Genomic DNA, 25,381 nt, shown 5'->3' on the forward strand with positions numbered 1-25,381 from the left:
TTATTAAAATATATGTTGGGCATTCTCAATGTAAACATTAAAGCTTAAAATATCCAAAATTTTTAAACAAAAATAAAATAATTTTATTTTTATTAAACTAATGAGCGTAATATAATGAAATGTTATAAAATTAAATTACACATTGAAAAAGTCCCCTTCATATTTTAAGTATATTATATCACTCTATGTTGTAAGTATATTCTTTTACTCTTTGTCGTTTATATTTTCTTTGTCAATGTGTTTTTTATTATATTAGTTGTTTTGTCTTTCACAATGTTTTACCTTTTACCAAAAATTATATCAAAGTGCATTTATCAATTTGTAGTATTGTCCTTAACCTGCTTTTTAATTTATACATCTTTTACTCCTGCTTCATTTAGGTTTATTTTGTTGCTCCCTTTCAAAGTTCTTTAGATGGATGTTTAATTATTATTTTATTTTAATGTATTTTTACTTGATAAAATATCACATTTGTGTCTTACAATAACTTTGTATCTAGCTCATAGATTTTATGTGGCCTTATTAGTTTTTATGTGTATATTTTATTTGATGAAAAATGCTTGAAAGTAGACCTAACTATGAGAAGTTTTCTCTTAAAATTCATATAACTTGTCATTTTTGTTCATCTTCTTAATTTTTAATTTTATGTCACTAGTGCCCACATAAGTATCTTGTAAATTTTGCTATTTGATTTTTGTGGCTTATTACATGCTCAATTTCTATAAATGTACGATGAGCATCAGCAGCAAAATTATACTTTCTGCTTGAAGGACATTTCATTCAAGTCACATACCTGAAATTTTAGCATGTTAATTAAGTTAATTAAATCTATTATAATTTTATTTATTGTTTTACTGCTTGATCTGTCAATAACTAAGAGAGCTCTAATAAAGTATTGAAGTATTACTGTGTTTCTATTATTTTCTTAATTAATTTTTTTCTTTTGCTTTCTATACTTTGCTGCTAGATTATTTAGGAAGACTGTGTGGGTAGTATAGCTTTCTGTACTTGAATAGTAGGAAATGTTATCTTCACGTGGAAATGATTATTTGTCTAAGAGTAAGCTTATCAGATTACAAATTTTCAGTTTGCACATGACCAAAATTTGTAGTCTTCTGATCTTTGCTGTTTTAAGTAGTAATTGATTTATACATTAGGATGATAGATTACTCTTGTACTTTAATGTGTTTTTCACACTATGGAGACATTTTAATATTTCTGTGAGTATTATAACCATATTTCCAATTTCACCTCCCTCTTCAACCATATAGACCTCAAACTGCTCTTCACCTGTGACCCTGCAGGAAAGCCCTGTATTTGTTGCTCTACTCAGAGCTGATCACAATTGCATGGAATTCCTAATGTAGCCAATCCCTCTAAGTCAAAGTTGATCTCACTGTTATCTGTGCAACACATCAATGAGTACAAAGAAGAAGAAATTTAGTGTTTTCTATTTTCTTTTTTTGTTTGTTTGTTATTTAACTTTTATTTTAGGTTCAGGGGTACCTGTGCACATTTGTTACGTAGGTAAATTGTGTTCACAGGGATTTGGTGTACAGATTATTTCATCATGCAAGTAATAAGCCTAGTATCTGATATGTAGTTTTTTGATCTTGAGCCTCCTATGAACCTCCACCCTGAACTAGGCCCGTGTGTCTGTTGTTCCCTTCCTTGTGTCCATGTGTACTCAATGTTTAGCTCCCACTTATAAGTGAGAACATGTCGTATTTGTTTTTCTGTTCCTGTATTAGTTTGCTTAGGGTTATGGCCTCCAGTTCCATCCATGTTGCTGCAAAGAACAAGAGCTATTTTTTATTATTGCTGTGTAGTATTCCATAGTGTATATGTACCACATTTTCTTTATCTGGTCTATCATCCGTGGGCATCTTGATTGATTTCAGGACTTTGCAATTATGAGTAGTGCTGTGATTAACATAAGCATGCATGTGTTTTTATGGTAGAAAAATTATACTTCTTTGGTTATATACCCAGTAATGGCATTGCTGGGGTAAATGGTAGTTCTGTTTTAAGTTCTTTGAGAAGTTGCCAAATTGCTTTCCACAATGGCTGAACTAGTTTACATTTTCATCAGCAATGCATAAGCATTCCCTTTTCCCTGCCACCTCACCAGCATCTGTCATTTTTTGACTTTTTAATGATAGCCATTCTGACAGGTGTGAGATGGGATCTCATTGTGGTTTTGATTTGCATTTCTCTAATGATTGGTGATGTTGAGAATGTTTTTATGCTTGTTGACCATGTGTATGTCTTCTTTTAAAAAGTATCTTTTCATGTTCTTTGTACAATTTTTATGAGGTTCTTTGGTTTTTGCTAGTTATTTTGTTCAAATTCTTTATAGATATTAGACCTTTGTCAGCTGCATAGTTTGCAAATTTTTTTTTTCCTATTCTGTAGGTTGTCTGTGACTCTGTTGACAGCTTCTTTGGCTGTCCAGAAACTCTTTAGTTTACTTAGGTCCCATTTGTCAATTTTTTGTTATTGTTGTAATTGCTTTTGGCATCTTTGTCATGAAATCTTTGCCAGGGCCTATGTCCAGAATAGTATTGCCTAAGTTATCTTACAGGGTTTTTATAGTTTTTGGTTTTAGATTTTAGTCTAATTAACCTGTATTGAGTTGATTTTTATGTACGGTGTAAGGAAAATTTCCAGCTTTAATCTTCTGTATTTGGCTAGCCGGTTATCCCAGGACCAATTATTGAACAGGGAGTTCTTTCCCCATTGTTTGTTTTTGTCCACTTTTTGAAGATCAAATGGTCACAGGTGTGTGGCTTTATGTATGAGCTCTCTATTCTGTTCCACTAGTCTGTGTGTCTGTTTCTGTACCAGTACCATGTTGTTTGGCTTACTATAGTCTTGTAGTATATTTTGAGGCTGGGTAATGTGATGCCTCCAGCTTTTCTTTTTTTTGCTTAGGATTGCCTGGCTATTTGAGCTTTTTCTTGTTCCACATGAATTTTAAGATATTTTTCTAATTCTGTGAAGAATGTCGTTGATGATTTGATAGGAATAGCATTGAATCTGTAAGTTGCGTTGGGCAGTATGACCATTTTAACAATATTGATTCTTCATATCCGTGGGCATGAAATGTTTTTTCCATTTGTTTGTGTCATATCTGGTTTCTTTGAGCAATGTTTTATGATTCTCATTGTACAGATCTTTCATTTCCCTATTTAACTGTGTTCCTCGGGATTTTATTATCTTTGTGGCTATTGTGAATGGGGTTGTATTCTTGATTTGGCTCTCTGCTTAGATGTTTTTGGTGTTTAGAAATGCTGCTGATTTTTGTACAGTGATATTTGTATCCTAACACTTTGCTGAAGTTGTTTATCAAATCTAGGAGATTTTGGGCAGAAACTATGAGGTTTCCTAGGTATACAGTCATAGTGTATGAAAACAGATATTTTGACCTCCTCTCTTCCTGTTTGGATAATTTTTATTTCTTTCTCTTGCCTAATTGTTCTGGCTAGGACTTTCAGTACTTTGCTGAATAGGAGTGGTGAGAGTGGGCATCCTTTTCTTGTTCCATTTCTCAACAGGAATGCTTTCAGTTTTTGCCCACTCAGTATGATGTTGGCTGTGAGTTTATCATAGATGGCTCTTGTTATTTTGAGATGTTTCTTCAATGTCCAGTTTGTTGGGGGTTTTTAACATGAAGGGATGTTGAATTTTAGTGAAAGCCTTTTCTGCATCTATTGAGATGGCCATGTGAATTTTGGTTTAAGTTCTGTTTATGTGTTGAATCACACTTATTAATTTGCATATATAAACCAGTCTTGCATTCCAGGGATAAAGCCCACTTGATTGTGGTAGGTTAGCTTTTTCATGTGCTGCTGGATTTGGTTTACTAGTATTTTGTTGAGGGTTTTTTTTTCTATGTTCATTGAGGATTTTGGCCTTAGAGATGCACCACTGTGTTGATTAATTTTGTGTCAGCTTGACTAGATTCAGTGATACCTAGTTAATTAGTAAAGCAGTACTTCTGGTTATGCCTGTAAGAGTGTCTCCAGAAGAGACTGGCATTTGAATCAGTGGACTGAATAAAAAAGATGTCCTCTCACCCAGTGTGGGTGGCCATCAAGAAACTGGCTGAGGACTCAAATAGAACAAAAGGACAGAGGAAAGACAAATTCACATTCTCTCTCTGTCTTCTGGAATTGACACTCTTCTTCCCCTGCTCTCGGACTTTAGAACTCCACGTTCTCTGGCCTCTGGACTATAGAACTCATACCAGCAGCACCAGTTTCTCAGACTTTCAACTCAGGCTTCTTTCCCTGCTCTTGGACATTAGAACTCCAGGTTCTCTGGCCTTTGGACTCAGGAATTCGCACCAGCAGCCCCAGTTTCTCGGACTTTCAACTCAGACTGAAAGTAACACCATCAGCTTCCCTGACTCTGAGGCCTTTGAACTTGGACTGAGTCATGCTTCTGGCTTCCCTGGTTCTCCAGCTTGCAGACAGCCTATGATGGAACTTCTCAGCCTCCATAATAACATGAGCCAATTCCCCTAATAAATGCTTTCTTATAGATCTATTTCTCTCTATATATATATATATATCCTATTGGTTCTATCTCTCTAGATAATTCTAATACAACCAGCATAGATAAATAATATGCTAAATAATTAATTTTGTTGGGTCTCCACAACTGGGGACTTGTTGCTTTTGAATAAAGGAGTATATTATGTTTGGAAGTCACATTTACTATTCCCAGGAAGAACGATCTTGTTAGAATATAGTAAAACACTCCAAAAATAATTTATGCCCTCTTGGTACCAAAAGGCTGTATTAAGGACCAATTTTTTAAAATGTATATGGTAGACAATAATAGGCCCTTAATGGGCCCAATGAAAAATCAAACATGAAACAAACTAACAATGATATAAGTGGAAAGTAAAGATATTAGGAACCCCCTTGAGTGATGACATTGTTCATTTTCCAACCTAAAGGTACAAAGGACAAAGATCGCTTTGATCTTTTCTTTCTGACTTAGAGAGTTTTTCTCTCCATTCAGATTGCTTTCCTCATTTAACTTCAGGCTCAGCTTCATGAGGAACAAAGGAAGAACCAGAAAACTGCTCCTGCTCCCCAGTCTCCATGCCTGGTGTATTTTACATGCACCGCTTTGACATGACTTGATAACAAACCAAAGGAAAAATATCTTAATGAGAAACCTTGTGAATTTTAACAATTTTCAATGTAGGACCAGCCCATTACTGGTCCAATGTAGGACCAGTCCTACATTAGAGCAATTTAAAATGTGATTTAGAATTATATTATTATTTTATATTTGCAATGTTTATAGATTTCTGATATGTACAAAACTATGTGACACGGTTGGTATTAGTTTTATTTCTGCTACCACAAAGAGAAGTTATTGCTATCAGTTTTGTATCATAACTCTGTAATTTCAAATATAATAGGCTGACCATTTGCAAACCATGTTTTATGGAGCCTACTGAAGGTTTACTGTTTGAGGTTCATGACAAGTTTTACAAATTTTGAATGAAGATATTTCTAAAGGGAGGATTTAAAATACTTGTGGTATACTAATATTTAATCTATTTTTTCTTCTCTACAAATTACATTTTCATTTATTTTTACCAAGTAGTTAGTTGTACATGAAAGATTAAGCATAATATTCAACCTGAAGTAGACAAAATAATGCCTGCCCTCTCCCCACAAAAGATATCCACATCCTAATCCATGGAACCTGACAATATGTTACCTTACATGTCAGAAAGGATATGGCTAATGTAATTAAATTGAAGACTTAAAAAGGGAGGATTATCCTCGATTACCTGGTGGGCTCAGTATAACGATTTTAAGTCTTTAAAAGGAAAGAACCTTTCCCAGTTGTGGTCAGAGGAAGATGTGGCTATGGAAGAGTGGTTGGAGAGATACAATAATGTTGCTGGCTTTGCAGAAAGAGGAAGTAGGACATGAGCCAAAGAATGTGGGGACCTTCTATAAATTTGCGGTGGAAAGGAAATGGATTCTCCTTCAGGATTTCCAGAAAGAAAGGCAGTCCTGTGCACAACTTGAACTTAGCTTAGTGAGACCTATGTTGAGCTTCTGACCTGGAAAACTATAAAAAAAAACTTGTAGTGCTTAGGCCAGTAAGTTTGGGGTAATTTGTTATAGCAGCAATGAAAACTAAATACATCACTATCAATAGAAAGTTTATCACATTTATTTAATAACTGCTCAATTTATATCTCCAGTATTACCACATATTAAAATATTTTAATACTAATATTTTAATCTCCTTTCAACACTAATTTTCTACATAAGGATAAAAGAGATTCTACATATAAAGGACCCAGTTTGGTTCAGAAATAATTCAGGTGAAAACACATGGTATTCAGGAGAAAGTGTTTCCTTTGTTGATAAGTGCTGTGGCTGAAATATTGCTGATCATATTGATAGATATGAATCCCTGCATAATGCAATAGTAAATACCAGATGTAAAGGGAATTTTCAGTGCCTGGTAAGTAGGCACTGAGAATAATGACTTGAAACATGCATGCAATTGCCACTTTAGTACAACCTGCTACATGGCATAGGATAAGACAGTCAAGTTAAAAAAAAAAAGTAAATATAAAAATAAACCATCCATGTTTTAACCCAAATGACATTTCAATAGGAAAGCCTTTCCCAATCCCTCCAACTAGATTAGGATCCCCTGTTACATATTTCTAAATCATTTGGTACTTATTAAGCATATTTCTCAAAACTTCTAATTATTTGATTACATTTATCTTCTGTGACAGAATGTAAGTCCCACGAAGGCAGAGACAGCATTTGCCTTGCTTACAGTTGTATCCCCAGCATCTACTGTAGAATGGCATATAGAATGCACTCACTAAAAGACTTTAGTCTAATAGATTGTCTGAGTCAAAAGACAGGGTTTCCAGTGCTGGCTCTCTCAAAACATACATACATGAACTTTGGCAATACGATTGATTTTCTAAGCCAGTTTTCTGGTCAAGAAAATTACAGGGATTTGAAATGTTGAACATATTAATTCTTACTTATATTTTATGTATAAATATGATATGTTTATCATGTAATTATACGATTATAATTTTAATATATAACTATGGCACTTAGTTCATAAAACCAATAGTATAAAAGTAAACATACTGAGAACTCAGAAATTTTAGGGCCTGACTTTTATAATTTTTTTCTAAATGCAAAGGTAATGCAGTTTGTTATAAAAATATTAACTGAATATAAAATTGAAACTATTTCTCATTCTCCATCTTTACTTTTTAGAGATAAATATTATTAATTATAGTTTCTGTTACAGCCTTCATGAACAATCTCTTTGGATGACATTCTCAGAGAAAAATACTATAAGAAAATTTAAAAGACAATTTTTTCCTAGCAATTTGGAACTTTTTAAAAAGCTATAGATCATCTAGCTTAAAGATTTATGATTTCTTGTGTTTTGTGGTAAACATTTTGTGGTAAATTATACATTTTTTGGTAAGCTCTCTGTCACCAAATTTCTTTCTTCATAAATGTGCATAGTATATAATATTAAACATTTAAATAACTATCTATCTTTTGAGATTACTGCAAGTATAATATATACAAAGTATATTCAATCAGTGGATGAGAGCAATGCAAGGTAAATGTGGCCCTGGATGACTACCTTGATGCATCAAAAATGGTGGCAGCTGAAATCTGTCAGCTAAATTTGCTTTCTGCAGAAGGTTCTTTTGAGGGGCATTCTGAGCATGGAAAGTTTGTGGTTGCTTCATCCTAGGAAAATCCTTTTCAGAAATATATTGACTGGCAACATTCTGGATTGAGAATATAAACATATTTATTAACATTAACATGTAAGTTGTAAATAGTTCCTTTAAAATTCCATTTTAAGTATTTGAGTAATTTAAAACAATAATAAAGGCATGACACAAAAGTTGCAAAGAATATTTAAACATTGCCATCAATCTCCAATTTCATCTCAGGCAGAAAGCACTTTTTTCTCTCTGCCCAGCTACCAGTTCTTCTTTAGAGACTATTCTAAGTTCTATCTTTCCTTGAGTCTTCAGCTAGCTACTCCATTTACCTTGAAAACACACTTTCCCAACTCTTCCACACTGACATGACCCCCCAGGGTTGTATCACTCTCTCCTCCTTTGAGTTAGCTTTCATTCTGCAAAAAGTTACTACAAATGAAAAACAAAGTCAAATTCTAATACAATTCAAACATAAATATGAATGCAATAATGGAAAATATTTTGCTGAAACCAATTACATAAGCACTTTGCAAAGGAATATTGTCACTGCAGTTTCCTTTCATCACTGTTTTATAGTGAGTCCTATGCTGCTTTAATTCCTCCCACCCCTGACTTTGGTCTATTTGATTTTTTGTGAAACTTTCATTTGCAGTGTTGGGTTGTTGTTTGGCCTTAATCCCTCTTGTATACCACTCATCTCAGGTCTTTACTTTAGAGCCTGTCTTTATTAAAGAGTACTGATAAATTCCAATTTGATTAAAAATAAAATTGTTATTACAAACACTGACATCTGTTATAAGGTCACTAGCTGAGTGATCTAGAATATGTTTACATATTTTAGTATTATCATTAATTAGATACAATGATTATAAATATATAAATAAAAATCTATAGCTATCTAATCATAATAATAGCATTACCTTACCGACATCCCTCATGTTTTGCCTCTGTTACCTCAACAGCAGTAGCCCCATCATCTCTTTGATTTTAGAATTTGTTGCCTGCATAGAGTAGGCAACACATGCATGGTATCCTTTTTTCCAAAGTATTACCAAAATCTATACATTTAAATGTTTCTAATTCCTAAAAGTCATAAAATCCTAAGCTTTATCCTGGTTCTGTAACTTGTTTGGATTGCATCATTATTATTTGAAAAGTTTAGAGATTATAGCCATTTAATGATAAAATAGCGATCTTTAAAATTATCTATTTCTGCCATCTCACTGAGAAAGGTACGATGATATGCCTTTAAAGAGTCACAAATTTAACCTTTGGAAAAGGAGAGGCCAATGTGCCTGTCTCCTGTGACTCTTTTATTATACACTTGAGCCACAATGTGCAGTGAAATAATTCAAGGGAAGTAACAACCTTTTTTTTGTATTATTATTATACTTTAAGTTTTAGGGTACATGTGTACAATGTGCAGGTTAGTTACATATGTATACATGTGCCATGCTGGTGTGCTGCACCCATTAACTTGTCATTTAGCATTAGGTATATTTCCTAATGCTATCCCTCCCCCCTGCCCCCACCCCACAACAGTCCCCAGAGTGTGATGTTCCCCTTCCTGTGTCCATGTGTTCTCATTGTTCAATTCCCATCTATGAGTGAGAACATGCGGTGTTTGGTTTTTTGTCCTTGCGATAGTTTACTGAGAATGATGGTTTCCAATTTCATCCATGTCCCTACAAAGGACATGAACTCATCTTTTTTTATGGCTGCATAGTATTCCATGGTGTATATGTGCCACATTTTCTTAATCCAGTCTATCAATGTTGGACATTTGGGTTGCTTCCAAGTCTTTGCTATTGTGAATAGTGCCACAATAAACATACACATGCATGTGTCTTTATAGCAGCATGATTTATAGTCCTTTGGGTATATACCCAGTAATGGGATGGCTGGGTCAAATGGTATTTCTAGTTCTAGATCCCTGAGGAATCGCCACACTGACTTCCACAATGGTTGAACTAGTTTACAGTCCCACCAACAGTGTAAAAGTGTTCCTATTTCTCCACATCCTCTCCAGCACCTGTTGTTTCCTGACTTTTTAATGATCGCCATTCTAACTGGTGTGAGATGGTATCTCACTGTGGTTTTGATTTGGATTTCTCTGATGGCCAGTGATGATGAGCATTTTTTCATGTGTCTTTTGGCTGCATAAATGTCTTCTTCTGAGAAGTGTCTGTTCATATCCTTTGCCCATTTTTTGATGGGGTTGTTTGTTTTTTTCTTGTAAATTTGTTTGAGTTCATTGTAGATTCTGGATATTAGCCCTTTGTCAGATGAGTAGGTTGTGATGATTTCAGACTTTTTTTGAAACAGGTTCTCACTCTGTTGTCCAGTTTGGAGTGCAGTGGTATCATCACTGCTCACTGCAGCCTCAGTCTCCTGGGCTCAAGCAATCCTCCTGCCACAGCTTCCCAAAGTGCTGGGGTTATAGGCATGAGTCACTACGCCCAGATAACTTCAGATTTTAAAATTTTTATAAAGACCCTTTGTGGTCAAAAACGCGATGCCATTTGAGTTAATCTATTCACATTTTCTTAGTGCTTCCATTGTGATGAGAACTGCTGAGACCATACATGCCATTTAGATTCAAAATTCATTTTTAAATATTGTACCTTATACTGGGTTTTAAGATCATAATTACCATACCCAAAAGGACTGGCATGTATAAGATACATTTTTTCTCTATTTTTATCATACTTCTGTTCGGTAGACATGAGAGGAAAATCATATGATTAAGTTACTTCAAATCTAGAATGTAAATATATAGACGATTGCAAAAATAAATTTAAAAGGAGGATACTTAAGAATGTTTGTTTGCCCTGCCAAACTCCAGATATGTACTTGTATGTAAAATATAACACCTTCAGGTTATTGCTTAACTGATAACATTGACAGGCTGTTTTTTAATATCTTAAAAAAAATCAGATATCTGAAACAATTGAACAGCAAATAATTTATGCAAAATTGTATTTTATTCACTCATAACATATTAATCTAGTTTCTAGAAAACTTCATGTAACTGATAAAATCTTACTGTACAGATTATATTTGTTATGCAATATGAATCCAGAATATCCATTTTTCCCCTCCTGTCTCTGTTTTTTTCTATAACAAGGTCAACTGTAGAAGAACAGTAAGCTGCTAGTGTGCCTGCCAAGTTTTAATTGAAATGTTGTGATAAATTTCACTGCCAGGTCAGATGTTATTTTCTGGTTAAGGAGGGTCAAGTTGGTCTCTTAAAGAACCACTTTTGATTTTTATAGTGTCCAGTGATTTGTTCCTGGAAGTTGATTTACCACAGAGTTGACCTCTGTCCTCTCAGTTGACCTTTGCCAGCATTGTCAAGTCTCCAGTTCACCTATGGCCACTGGTAGCAAAAAGTATTTTATTAAACGAGCCTTCCCATTTTATTAGTGTGAAAATAGGCCTTTCCTAATCGATAGGACAGGAAGCATTCACTTTATTGCTTTAGACTAGAGACTAAAGGTCATTTAACACAAATAGAATGAAGCACATAACAAAAACAGCAGTAAATATTTGATAAGTCAGCATAAATAACTTGGCTAGTGTAAAAAATGCCTGCCCTCTTCAATATATGCATTAAGTTAATAAAAATATTTAAAATTGTTGAAATTTAGAACAACTATATTTTAGATGATAATCTTTAAAAACAGTTTATATTAAATCACAATTTTGGTTTGATTTTTGAATACATCGATCCTGAGTTCCTACTTAGGATTTAAATAACATCAATACTTATAAAGAAACTAGCTTCTATTCCACAATTTCCAAGTGCTTTATTATTATAAATACCATAAAACTTCCTTAAGGAGACAGCGTATTTTGGAGAACATGAGTAAACCGTATAGTGAGAGAAACAAAGACGAAAATGGCAATAGCTTTGCATTCACTGATGAAAATATTGTGGAGGTGACGTTAGGAAGCAAGGAATATGCCTTTATAATCTATGTCTTGGTGAAGTATTGCTCAAGGTTGGTGTGCTGGCTGTAATCACTCAGCATCATCTACATCAATTTTACAGACTGGCTTTGCAAGACCTACATTGTTCTATTCCAAACATACATCTTAAGCATCTTTGCTTAGTAACATTTTCTTAGTAACATCTTATTAACATCTTAGTAACATTTTCAACTTTTCATTAACACTTGAAAAATCACTTATATTACCTGAATAACACCTTTACTTTTACCATTTTAAGACAAGTTATTTAGGTCCTCTGTATAACATATAAATGTATATAAATGCTAATATAATGACCACTTTAATATAAATTTACAATGTATTATCAATATTGTTTGGCACGCGATTTATTGTAATATCATGTGTTCACACACACTGTAGCAAAAAGTTTCTACAGTAAAGGTTTTAATCAGCAAGACAACAAAAAAGGATGATAGAAAGTACATAGAAAAGCCCTTTTTTGAATAATGGATAGAAGTTACTGCTAAGAAATGTAGACATTTTAAACAACTTACTTAAAGCTTATGGTTCTTCTTAAGCAAGTGATGATGGCAACTTCAGAATACATACCTTTTAGAATTTGAATTTGAATGATTACTTCTGAATTTAGAATTACATGAGCTAATGTACACAAAAATATAAAGAACAATCTGTGTGTTGTTATTTTTATGATTTCTTGGTGGATTTTATTCAGGATGCTTACTTACTAAGCTAAATGTAATGGTTCTTTCATTCCCTAGAACTGCAGTGTTTGCACTTTAATGCTGTTGTTATTTATGTAAATTATTGGCAGTCATAAAAAGATCAGAAAAGTTTACTATTCGACAGTATAGTAGTGAATAGAGTGCTGTGTCAGACTAATTCTTTTATCGTGAAAGGTAAGCAAGAAACTTGACTGTATAACAAAGGAGCAGCATTTTACAGCTACTGGCATATGGTTCTTCAGAAATAATCAGTCTCTGAGGCTTCAAATATGCAAATTCAGTTTGATTAACTTCCATGAATTCCAAAATTAAAAAATAATTATGCTGGTCTACATGAGAGGACACATAAGTAACAATAATACATTTTTCATTTTTCACCCACTAAGCATGACATCATTACAAGCCTGAAGCATGTGATGGGGAGCCCGTGGCAGCGAATAGGATGACCTTGGGCTTTATTCCCTTCTGAGAGTGGGCTGGGCTGGAGGCCTAGGGAAGTCAGAGGCGGGAGCTGATTTCACAAGAGCTCTTATGGACATAAGCAGTTACAGGCATGAGGAGTGTTCTAGGCCCAGATGACAAAGTGTGACAGAGAATTAAGGAGGTATCCTTTTCTCCATGTCTGCTAGAATCCCACTACAAGAACAGGACGCTTGAATGGCCTTGAATGACAGACATTTGAGATCTTATAACAGCAGTGGCAACAGAGAAGCCTTTTCAAGTTACTTTGCCAAGATTTTATATAAAATAGGGTGAGGCAAAGTAGGAGGGAAAGTACATGGAGAGTGTCATGTGGTAATTGTAGTGGGCATACTGGTGACATTGTCTTGTAAGTAAATGTGAAGGTAAACTGCAAAGTCTCTCAGAAAAGCATGTGGAGGATTGACAGCATGCCATGTGGTGGCATCCATGAGCAGGTGGGGATTACTACTAATAATATTTACTATCACAAGTAGGTAAGGTCTCAAAAGGAGCTCAAAAATTCCTAAATAGCTGGTAATAAAAGCACATTATAGTACAGATTTCTTATGTTCCAAGCACCATTTTAAGGGCTAGTGAGTGACTTGGTTTTCCTAACAATCCTATAAAGTAGTTATAATATTTGTTCCCAGTGTAAGGTGAGGATACTAAATCAGAGATACGATAAGTAACTAAGTAAATTGTGAAACTGTGATTCAAATTTAGGTAGTTCATGTTCTAAAGAGGTTAGACCTGTACATCTCACTTTTTAGGTGAAGAATATGAGTTAAGAAGTTTAAGTCATCTTTCAAGGCACACAGAAATAGCAACCCACAAAGCATGGACTTGAATGTAGGTCATTCTGAAATCTAAATTCACTACTTTTAACCATCCCATTATCCTGTAAAGCATGTGAGGAATGCCTGAAGCGCTGAAGATTCTGGGCCTCAGAGCTTTTGAGTGTCCTTGCCTTAGCTGATAGGGTATCTACCGGTGGAGAGTATGACTTGCTTACCTGCCCATACTTACCAAATCAGCTATGATTCAGCCCACTCTGTGTTTCTTAGTTGTCTTAAATAGCCAGTTGCCTCAAACATGAGTAACTTATTCCAATTGGCTACCAAAACCACTATTTACTGAAAGCCTAGTATGCATTGGGCACTATGTTAAATGAACGTACACATTACATCTGTGACTTCTCACACCAATGCTGAGAGAAATGTATGATTAACTTTATTTTACATATGAAGAAATTGATTCTAGAAGTCTAATTCACCTAAGGCCATGCCCCAGGTGACAAGAAGCTAACCAGATCTATCTAATGATGCCATTAATGCTACATCACTCTCCCAAAGACACCCAAATCCACTTGATTAACTCCATGTCCTGCAATTGTATGGACATAGGATTCTATGACACAATCTCATCTGAGCTTGACATAATCGTGTCTGCCACTCCACTCCATTTAACTACTTTCTTTGGTTGATTTTCATGCATAATCAATGAAAATCAGAATAAAAAAGATAAAAACAAAATGAAAATACATATATACATATATACATATCATATATGAAATATAAATATCAATATATAAATAACATTCTTATTAAAATTTCTTTTGTGCTATTATATTTCAAGGTAGGTCACAAATAAATAACATTCTTATTAAAATATTTCTTTTGTGCTATTATATTTCAAGGTAGGTCACAAAAGCCAATGATTATTTTGAGAAATATATCTCATATTTTATTTAATTCATATTTATTTAATAAGGGACCTAAACAATGTACTTCCATATTTTTCACCTGCTTTCATGTACTTTGTCCTCTGGCTTATCAATTAATAAATTACCATTTGAGAGCATGTCTTTTTCTTTTCTATTTGATGTTTAGCAGATGCCACCTGTTTCCAGAGGACAGGTTGTTTGTTGTTAGTAGAGCACAATAGTGAGTACAGAGCGTATAAACACAGTTGTTGGAGTATAATTACTTGAGCTCTTTATGGAGGTGGATCATCTCACAGTACAATGCTCAACAGGACAAAGTAAGGCCAACTGTCTTTTACAGCATCAGCTGCCACACTGAGTTTGGTGTTTTGCCACGACACCAAGTCCTTTTTGTTTATCAGGTAATTAACAGTAATGATGTCTTGCTGCTTGGCTTTGTTTCAGAACCAAGGCTCCTTCTTTGTAGATTTGGGTGGACTCTTAGGCTCAGGCCCATGGCCTGAATGTCATAAGCACCAGCAGGCAATTCTAGGTTTAATTACTTCCCTGTTTTGTTCTTTACATTGGGCAATAAACATCCAGTCTAAAGGCAATTTGTAGGAGAGAGGGGAGAGGAAAGGGAGGGGGTGCCTCCTCTCACAGCAATGCATCCATCAAATAAACTAACTTAAAAACTGTTTTGACCTTGAGTTCTTAAACATTATTGTAATTCCCCATCTTATAAGGAAAAGCATTTTAAAGAAAGTTATTGAAATAAAACACAACCCTACAGATAGGCAGTCTGTTTATGAAATATGAGGGAATTCAATTACCCATGAATGGATGAATGGCTTTTTTTTTCCCTCTCTTTGTCTGGTCATCATTGTTACTGTGGATTTCTTTAACAAAAGATATCAAAATAAACAGAAATGTCTCCGATGAACTGTGAGCCTGCAGTTAAGTGGCATATGTATGGGAGAGTGCCTCTCTTGGATGTATTTAGTATAAGTATTATTTTTTTAATGGTACATTATTGAATTTTTAGCAAAATCACACTAAAAAAAGAAATTACTACATAAGAATGAGCAAAGCTCTAGAAAAATACAACATGTAGATATTAATTTTTTCTTACACAAAGCAGGAACACATTTCATTAGAAGTAATATAAAATTTGAGATAATTTTGGTTAAATGTTGATTATAGATAAATGTATATGGAAATTATATACATTTGTTTTAGTACTTGTAATTTTTGAAGCTCATTGAGTACTGATTTATAGCTTTTGTGTTATGGAAACTGTATTTTTAAATAAACTTTAATATGCAGTATTTGTAAGTAATTTTCAGTGCTTGTTAGTGATACTTGGCACATTTTAAATGCCAAAATCCTAAAATTGTTGATGTAATTGTATTAATTATATAACATTCTGACCCATATTATTTTTGCTAGATAGCTCTTTTGGATAAAATGATCAAATATTTAAAATGAAGTTTGCCTATTCTGTATTTACAAAGCATTTAATTATCCTACAAAGTATTCCATATTTTGGTCTCTTTTCTGCTTAATCAAATGTCTGAGTTACAAATACCAGACTAAAAGGTCCAATACATAGTTCAAATAGCAATACTAATTTGAAGTATGTATTGGACCTTTATGATAATAATTTTTCATTACATTTGAAGAATTTAAGCAAACCATATGGAAGGTTTCATATGCAAAGGATGGGCATGGAAAGTAAGGAAAAGAAAGGAATGGGTATAAAAAGGTGATTTTTATGTTTTCTAAAGAAATTTTGCATTAAATACATTCAGTCTTGTGAAATTCCTCCAGCATAATTTTTTGGAAGTGTTCCCACTCCTTACAAATGTTCCTCAGATTTTTATGGATAGGATGTTCTACAGAGATGATGCATGGCCTTCTCTCCAATATAAAAGCAAAGAAACTACTGCTTTCCTTGGCATTCAAGTAGTCTTTTCCATTTGTAAGTACATTTTGAAAAAATGCATTTTACATGCTCTAGTAATTTTATTCCACTTTTATATGTGGATTGAAAAACAAATATTTAAAAAACATTAATGGCACTCAATTTTTTAAATACAAAATATCAGAAATATCAGATTTTCACTGATTCTGTAATTTACCAGGTTATAGAAAGACCACTGGGAACATTTATATTTATAAAGGGTTTAAATTATTTTTCCACTAAATTTGCTTATTACTGGGTTAGCATGTTTAAAATTGATTTTACTGAAAGAAGAAATGAATAGATTGATTTTTCAAGTGGAATAGTATGAGGAAGTATATAGTAGTAGTGATTTTGAGCATTCCCATAAAGGTGACAGGAGATTGATAATCTACCAGAATTTGTCTACAGAACTCTTAAAATATAATGGTTCTCTTCCTGTTTTAATGTGAAAATTTTTCTAACCTCAAAGTTCGTAAAAGAACCAACGAGCCCTTCACACCATTTTTTCATGTTTCTCATGCATGTAACAAAGGGCTCAGACTAAACTGGCACTTAATAAATTATAGCTATCTAATTATTATTAGTATCACAATGATTGTTATGATGTATTATTAGTTTCTTTGGGGAAAAAGAAGCATTATAATAATTATCATTGAAACTATATTTTCAACTGGATAAAATAGTTTTACATCTAAGAAGAATAGTTGTGACTCTTACCTCTTAGACATAGCATCAACATCATTGTGGGTCTGGATGAAGGTTGGAAAGAGAAGAATGTAACTGTTCTTTTCCTAGGACCTATCAATTATTATGTCAATTGACATGATTCGAGCAGAGTTCATTTTTTTCACTCTAAAGCACAAAACAATACTAGGAATGGTAAAGGATGTGATAATTTTTAAACTAAGAACCTATAATACACTCTAAATGCAACAAAGAGGTCCCTAAACTCACTTCTACCTTAAGCCACTTTTTCTGAGCAACAAAATGTCTTGGCAATTAAATAATTCATTGAAACAGTAACAGCAGTCTAGTCAGATGAGGTTTCTTTGTTTAACCCAATTTTGCAGGATGAAACTGTTTAGACGTGGACTTAGTGACTTCATTTGAACCTTTGTAGGCACATGCCTTGTTGCATTGGATGGTAAGAGGAGATTCATATGCACCAAAGCCCATATTCACACTCTTATTTCAATATTTTTTAACTGGAATTTAATTTTAAACTTGAATAGAAATCTGAGAAAATTAACATGTGGTCAAGGTTTTAGGTGAACATAAAATTACCTAACTTGATGAGGACAGTGTACAAATTCTTGATAATCAGCAAATATTAAGCAGAAAATTTGAGCACTGTTTTGGGTATTTTTTATCTTGTTCTTGCATTTCAACACCAAATTCCTTTAACATTTTTTTCACAAATCATGGAAGGAAAAGGAAATAATAATAATGATGGCAATGATCTATTTTGACCATCTTATTATTTTCACCTTATTCATCTGGGAGCTACAGTGCAGTCTTAACCATCCCATAAATACTGATCTAGCCAAAGGAAACAGACTGTATTTTCCCTCGACTCTCTGCACTGATATATTGAAATAGCAGGGAAGAAAAAAAAAAGGCCCATAATGCTTCATTAGTTAATTGTGCAGAGCACAGCTCTTTAGGGGTAAACAAGTGAAGGACATTTGCTGAATGGCCCATCCTCGTCATGCATATTATGGCCTAATGATGCTAGTAATGGTAGGAGGCTCCTGGAGAGTCATCTGTCAAATTAGCACATTGAATTATTTATTGCCTCAGAGTAAAATTGTTGAAAGGTAGCAGCTGAGACATGGTTTTTATAAATCTAAAATTCAGAAAAAAATACTAAAAAACTCATACAGCTGCTTTGAGGGTATATTTGTTTTTTAACACTTGCATTTATGAACACAATAGTCTTTACTGAGTAAACAGACTGAGTTTGTTTCTACCTTTAAATCTGATTTGTTGTGTGTTTGTGTGTGTGTATGAAGTCCTGAGTATTTTATGTCATTAGTGATAGTGTAATAACCTAAAATTCAGGTTAAGTCTTCATAACTCATTTCATCTATATCACCAATGATAACCATAAGACAAAATGCCAATTTTTACTAGGCTGTGCGCCCAGAAACTAACATGGAGAGCATTGTTCTTGACTTCCACGTCTCAATTGTTCATGTTTTTATTCTACCACAGTGTTGTCTAAGACAGAAAATCTGCCTTCCTAAGACTTAGGGGAAAAGGCAAACCTATGCTAAACTCTTAAAAAAAAAAAACAGTAAATATAAGAAACATAAACTAAGAGGACTCTAAACATTACAAAGCCTAATACAGTCAAGGTCTTTCAAAACATATTAATTATTTGTTCAGTATTTACTTAGTGGATACCGGCAGAAAGTGTTTTTTCTATTCATAAATATTACATACAGAAATAAATTCACTTACTAATTTCTTCCACTGGCCAATGAAGAGTCACTGTTCTGAAAGAAATTAAAAAAAAACAAAACAGTTAACCAATTCTATGTGGTCCCTATTACCTCTTTATTTCTTTTCTTTTTTCTTTTTTTTTAAATTCCTGCTCTAAACAGATAACTAACTTGGGAAGACTTAACATTTTGATTATAAAATAGATCACTAATTTCAAATAAGCAGGGTTACACTATGTATTATTTGGCCTCAAAGTAGCAATGTAATGAATTTCTTAATAACATTAAATTTAAATCACTATGAGTAATTGAGAACATATACGTGTGTGTATATGTATCTATTTGGTCAGAAACAACTCCAGTTAATTCTAGTAATGTTCTGAGTGGTAGAAGAAACTGGCATCTGGCAACTTCTGGGTGGCTGGCCTGCTACTGGGAAATGATCATAGAGAAAATAGCATCAAATCAGGGTCTTGAAATATGAATGGGCTTTCAATACCCAGGGAGAAAGACATAACCAGTTATCTTGGAGAAAAAACAGGTTGGAACAGGATATTGGGAAGATATAAAGAAAATTAATCTAAAAACCAAGTTGTATAAGATCATGGAAGGTCTTGACATGTTAAGAAGCATATAATTTAAGGGAAAAAATTCAAACAGATATAGAGAGATAGATTCAGCAGAAGAATCTTTAGAAAAAGTTTAATGTTGGATAAATTCTAAAATAATATATATATTCTAGTTTTCATCATTATCACTACCATAAATATGGTATGTGGTTTTCCACATGGGAAAGGTGAAGAGAGAGAAAGAGGAAAAGTAGAAGTACTAAATTAAGTGGCCACTGTCCTGGGAGAATGGTGATGCTAATTACCAAGTAAAAGAATCAGGGAGAGAGGGTCAAATTTAGTAATGAAGACAACAAAATTTCATTATTGACATTTGGAGTTGAAGATTTTGGTGAGGTATTTAAACCGAAATGTCCAGAAAGTTGTTGAAAAGTGAAAGTGTAGCTCAAAGAGAAGTGAGTTAAAAATTTACAGCTGATAAATGGAAATTTCTTTCACGTGGATAGAAAGTCATGCGAATAGCTAAATTGTTTATTTGGTGTGGTTTGGCCAATGCAAATGTTGTCTGCCTGCACATTTTACTTTCTTTTGATAATATGGGCATCGTGTTGAACAATTACTGTTTTTATTACCCCATCAATTTTCTCATCAAGATCTGATTTTTCTTATCGCTATTGCTATTTTAATTCTTTTCATCTCAGCTCTTCTTTCCGAAGTTCTTTTGTATTGACCTTTCTTTTCATCTTTATTAATTTTGTATTTTTCTTTTAAACTCTTTACTGAAATGAAAAATGTTTACTCTATGTTTCAAGAGCTTCAGTGTTTCATAGATACTCTCTAACTTAATAGAGGTAAAAAGTATGGGGAAATTGTTATTCTCAGCTTGTAGCAGTTGAAGCAGACCTGCTGATGACCCAGGTCTATGCAATTCCAAAGTTTTGATTTGGCTTTTTTGTTCTTTCTATATCACATTGCCTCCTCCATAGACACTATCTCAGCTTTTTACCTTCATTTCCAATAGCTATCCTTAATCCCTTACTCCTATCCCATTTTCTCTTATCAGTCACCTCTCTTATTATGGATCTACCCCTCCAGTTGGCACTCTTCCTCATGCTGCTGTTCTGTGTCTTTAAATCCTCTTCTCATCTTTCCGTATGCTCATCTGCTCAAACCATTAAGTTTTATCAACCCAATAACATTTATAACAATTTTACCTTTAAAATTGATGATGGAGTTGTAAGTGGTCTCAAATTCACCCTTCATTCAATACTCAAAAGATGGCATTGAAATCCCTTGCTATGTTACAAAAGTCCACACTGTGACAACAGAATGGAAAAGTATAATTTTGGCTGTATGCCATTTGCCTAGATGAATCACCGACAGTTTTGCTGCTTATATGAATACATTTTAAATTGTAGTATTATTTTTCTTGTTCACAAACTTGTAATATGTGGTCAAAAACATATTTCAAAGGTGAACACTTTTTAGACGGTAAAACTGCTCCAAGCATTCAAATTTTTTAAATATCATGCTACCTTTTTTTCTTTTAGAATGGTTATCTATTAGGTAATAGCTGGGTTTGATTGCGGCAGGATATCAACTGATGCCTACCTGGCAATTAAGAAAACCAGAACTTCGTCTATCATATCCCCAAAGAACTGTAGGATTGATACCTGGAACAGGGAGGATTAGCAGCTGACGGTTGGAGCAGGTCATATTGAGCTTACTTCAGAGGAAGAATACACTAATTTCATATCTAGGAGTTTGCGTTGAAATAAATGTGGGAAGGTATGTTATTTTAAAGGAGCCATATTTACATCGACCATAAAACCTGAGGGAATGCTGCTGGTATTCCAGTAGGTGGCAATCTTCCCCCAGAATATGCAGCTAACCAAGGTCCTAGTGCAGGTTTGGGATGTGCAGCTTGCCTAAATTAACACCAAGGATTCTGTCTCTAAAAGTTCAAAACTTCAACAAAAGAACAAACCTCTTTGTATATTAGAATACTTCCCACGCTCTTAGTAAACCAAATCTTAGTGGATTTACCTTGCATCACCAAACTAAATCAGGCATTCTTTGGGCCTTATCTTTCCTTTTCATGAGTTATATATGTACAGCCATATAAGTATACCATCTCCACTATCCTTCTCAAATTATTCGTGTATATTAGAAACTGCTCTTTGCCAAACATCAATTTATAACACTATCAAGACAGTTAATGAGAACCTGTAAAATGTTATCACCCTTGCAATATGTTTAAGGCAGAAAATTTAAATGATTCTGTGGACTACATGTGACTCTCCGCTATATCTATCCCATCAATTAAGGAATTGTAAGTTGAAGGTTTTGTAAAGGCTTTTGCAAAATAACAAGTGTTTCTCAGTGCAAAGTTTGAAAAATAGATTTTATGGGGAAATGCAAAGCAATCAGAATGCCTTATCTGTGGAGAGAAAGTTTATAGGAATATTTGCTATGCTGTGATACTAGATTTTTGTTGTAAAATCTTCTAAGTGATGTGTAATATAATGGTTACTGCTGTCATTCTGGGATTTTAATGCCATTCTTCCAAACAACCACAGCACAGGCTAGGTGCAGTCTTTGGTCTTCTCATTTTTTTTTTGTTTGTTTTGTTTTTAAATAAATCTATTATTTTATTTTAAGTAATTATTTTCTAATTTGGCATATAGTCTCATAAATATGGACTAATATGGTAGCAATACTACTGTTAGGTAATATTAGGTTCTTCTTAACTTCTGAGTAAAAGAGAAATGTGTGTTTCCCTGTTCCCTTGATGTCATATGTGTGTGTGACTTACTTTAGCAAAGAAACAAGTGTGAGAGTGATCTATGTCACTTCCAAGCAGAAACATGGAATTGTCAAAATGATAGTTTCCAAACTCTGGCTTCTTCATCAGCCTCAATCATTTGGTGAAGTCAAAGTGGAAGAAAATCCCTAGTTTACCAGAACAGATATGTAGCATGGTCCAAAGATAGATCTTTATTGTTTTAGGCCACTGAGATTTTGGACTTGTTTGATAGCTTAATGTAACTTAATCAATCCTAACACTATAAAAAGGAATTAAACTTAGTACTATAAAATAGATGATAAGTACTATAAAGTCATATATTCTGCTCAACTCTCCTCTGTTAGGACACTAAATAAATGTAATGCATGTATAGACAAAATATACTATGGAAGTATATACCTGGGCACTAAAATTATCTCAAACTAATAAAATGCTTTCCTAATATGGAGCCAGCTTCTACATTCTCCTCCTCTGGGTGAAAGCTGGACTCCTCTATAATTGAGAATCTTCTAGTAAATCATTTTCTAGATCAATATTAGAAAATCAAAGGTTTAACTGAAAGTGTAGACAAGTTAAACTTCAGGACTTTCTTAGGTAAAAAATGATTATAATTGGTATGTAGCTAATACATATGCTTTTCAGATCCCTACCAAGCTGTATCTCAACTGCAAGACTTTTCAGATACTTCAACATTCAACATTCATTGTGAATTTCCAAGAATGAAAGATAACATTACTGGCAAAGTCAGTTTATTATTGACTAATAATAAACTCCAGGAAATGTAATGCCACTCTGTCTTGTGCTTAAACAAAAATATTTCCTCATGTAAAAAACAGTTGTGCATTTAACCATTATAGAGACAATTTCCTTCATAATCATTTCCTTTTAGAAGCATACCTCTGAAGGAATTACAAAAAATTTAGAAATGATTTTCTTATTTTTTTAAATACATATTCATGGTTATTTCTAAAGATCATAACTCTTACTCACCTGCATTGTGGTATGATTCCTGATTAGAAGGGGTAAAAGAGAGGAGTTGGGGATAGTACCACGCCATCCTGGGTACACTTTTGCTGTATGTTGAGTATCTAAATCCCATCCTTCATTCATCAGGACATTAATCAAAGGTTTAAACCTACTTTGTTGGTGCATGGCTTCACAGCTCTCATTGATTTCTATATTTGGTTAATAGTTGGTGGTCTAATTTACTGATTTACTCAACAATCCATTATTGCATTCCTAATAAAGACCAGGTTCTGTGTTATGCACCCAAGATACAAAGTTGAAAGTAATGTGATCCCTGTTCTGAAAAAGGTCATTATTTATCAGAGAGTAAAAGTTATTTGAATATAGTATAAATGTCAAAAAGAAGATATTTTCAAATACTTTGAATACCAAAGCAATAGAGCAATTAATGACATACCAGGAAATATAAGCAGAATGATCAGGAGCACATTGTCAAAGTTTATGTCGTATTTGGAGAACTATGTGTGATCTGGTATAGCTCAAATGACCCAGGGGCATTTGGAATACAGGACTTAAAAAACAATATTTATTTATGTAAAATAGTCAAATGTATAGCTTGCTTAAGATGAAACACTTTAAGCAATTAAAGGTAGACAATAAGGATATTTGAAAATCACCAAGTAATATGTCTTGTAAAATACTAACCTCAAATGTCCAAATAAGAGGCAGATTAGAAAAGTAAGGTGGAAGGAAGGGGACATAGTGGAGATGAGGTGGAGAAATAAGTATTTATTGATCACCTAAATTTTCTAGGCATATTGGTGGTAGTTTTCACATACCATCACATATCTTATTCACAGCCAGCCAGTCAAGTAGGCATTACAATTCCTACTTCATGAACACTCTTAAAAGCTCTTGGACACAAAAATGAAAAAAAAAATTATTTTCCTTAAACTAGGAATAAAGTCCTTTTTCATAAATTTTATATTAGTTAAGTAATCTCCTTTTTTACTTATGATTCTTACACAATGATAATCATAAGTAAATGTAACTAGGGTATTGAACAATTTCAATGAAAAAAGTTAGCACTATATATTTTCATAGAAATGATGAAAATATATGTATCATATTTATGTTTCATTTAGTTAACCATATCTCAGAAATTCTTCTGGCCTTAAATTAACCTAAACAAACTCTTAAGGGCAGAAATAGCAGTTACCTTTTTAGAAGTGGAAAGGTGTGATACCTTTCATCACCCATCATAAGGGTCACAACTGATACTCCTATGACAAAAGATTAATAAGAGAAGACTGTAACAAATGTATTTATTCAAAGTTTTACATGACATGAGAGTCTTCAGAAAGGAAAGACCCAACGACCCAAAGAAAAACTGCCCTTTGTTATGCTTAGGTTCAATGACAAATGGATAGTCATGTAGAAATGTGATTAGACAAAAGGAAATAATCGAATGGTAATAGACTGAGGGGGGAACCAGGCAAAACCTGGCTATTCATGTTCTTCTTGGCCTCTCTGTGTAGCATTCCTTCCCCCCACATATGGTATAGAGCAGGGTCCCTCTGCAACAAGGATCTTCAAGGGAGAAGAAAGAAGGGAGGAAGTGGCCTTTCTAGGTTTTATGGATTGCTTTGGGGAAAAAGACTTCTAGTTTCTATGATCCCCCTAGGGGAAGAGGAATTCTGGTTTCCATGACTCTCTTCTGATGGAAAAGAGAGACAGGAGACAAGAAGGCAGGAGAAGGCCAAGAGAACTTGCTTCTGAGGACTTCTAATCTCCTTTAGTTCAAAGTACTCAGCATGCCAAGACAACGTACTTTGGGGTATCATGTTCTGAGCCCCACCACCTTCGTAGACATACTCCTTAATCCAAGATACATTTTTTCATAAAAATCACTCAACTCTATTTTTTTTAATACATTCTATTTTTTTTCTGGCTAATATGTCTTGTTATCACAGTCATTGAAGCAGAAGAAATTACTGTTAC

The 25,381-nt window shown here is 33.7% G+C and overlaps 1 long non-coding RNA gene across 1 annotated transcript in view; it reads right to left on the bottom strand.

Moving 5' to 3' along the window:
- The window catches only part of LOC130541567 (uncharacterized), a 35,689-nt gene extending 14,819 nt beyond the window's left edge, over positions 1–20,870 (bottom strand). Inside the window, exons 1-3 of the long non-coding RNA XR_008955636.1 lie at positions 20,823–20,870; positions 19,059–19,093; positions 17,313–17,344 (exon numbers count right to left, since the gene is read on the bottom strand). This is a non-coding gene — a long non-coding RNA (uncharacterized LOC130541567). The remainder of the gene's footprint in view (positions 1–17,312; positions 17,345–19,058; positions 19,094–20,822) is intronic.
- Positions 20,871–25,381: the final 4,511 nt, after the last annotated feature.

Source organism: Pan paniscus, chromosome 4, assembly GCF_029289425.2.
Source record: "Pan paniscus chromosome 4, NHGRI_mPanPan1-v2.0_pri, whole genome shotgun sequence".
Classification (NCBI taxonomy): domain Eukaryota; kingdom Metazoa; phylum Chordata; class Mammalia; order Primates; family Hominidae; genus Pan; species Pan paniscus.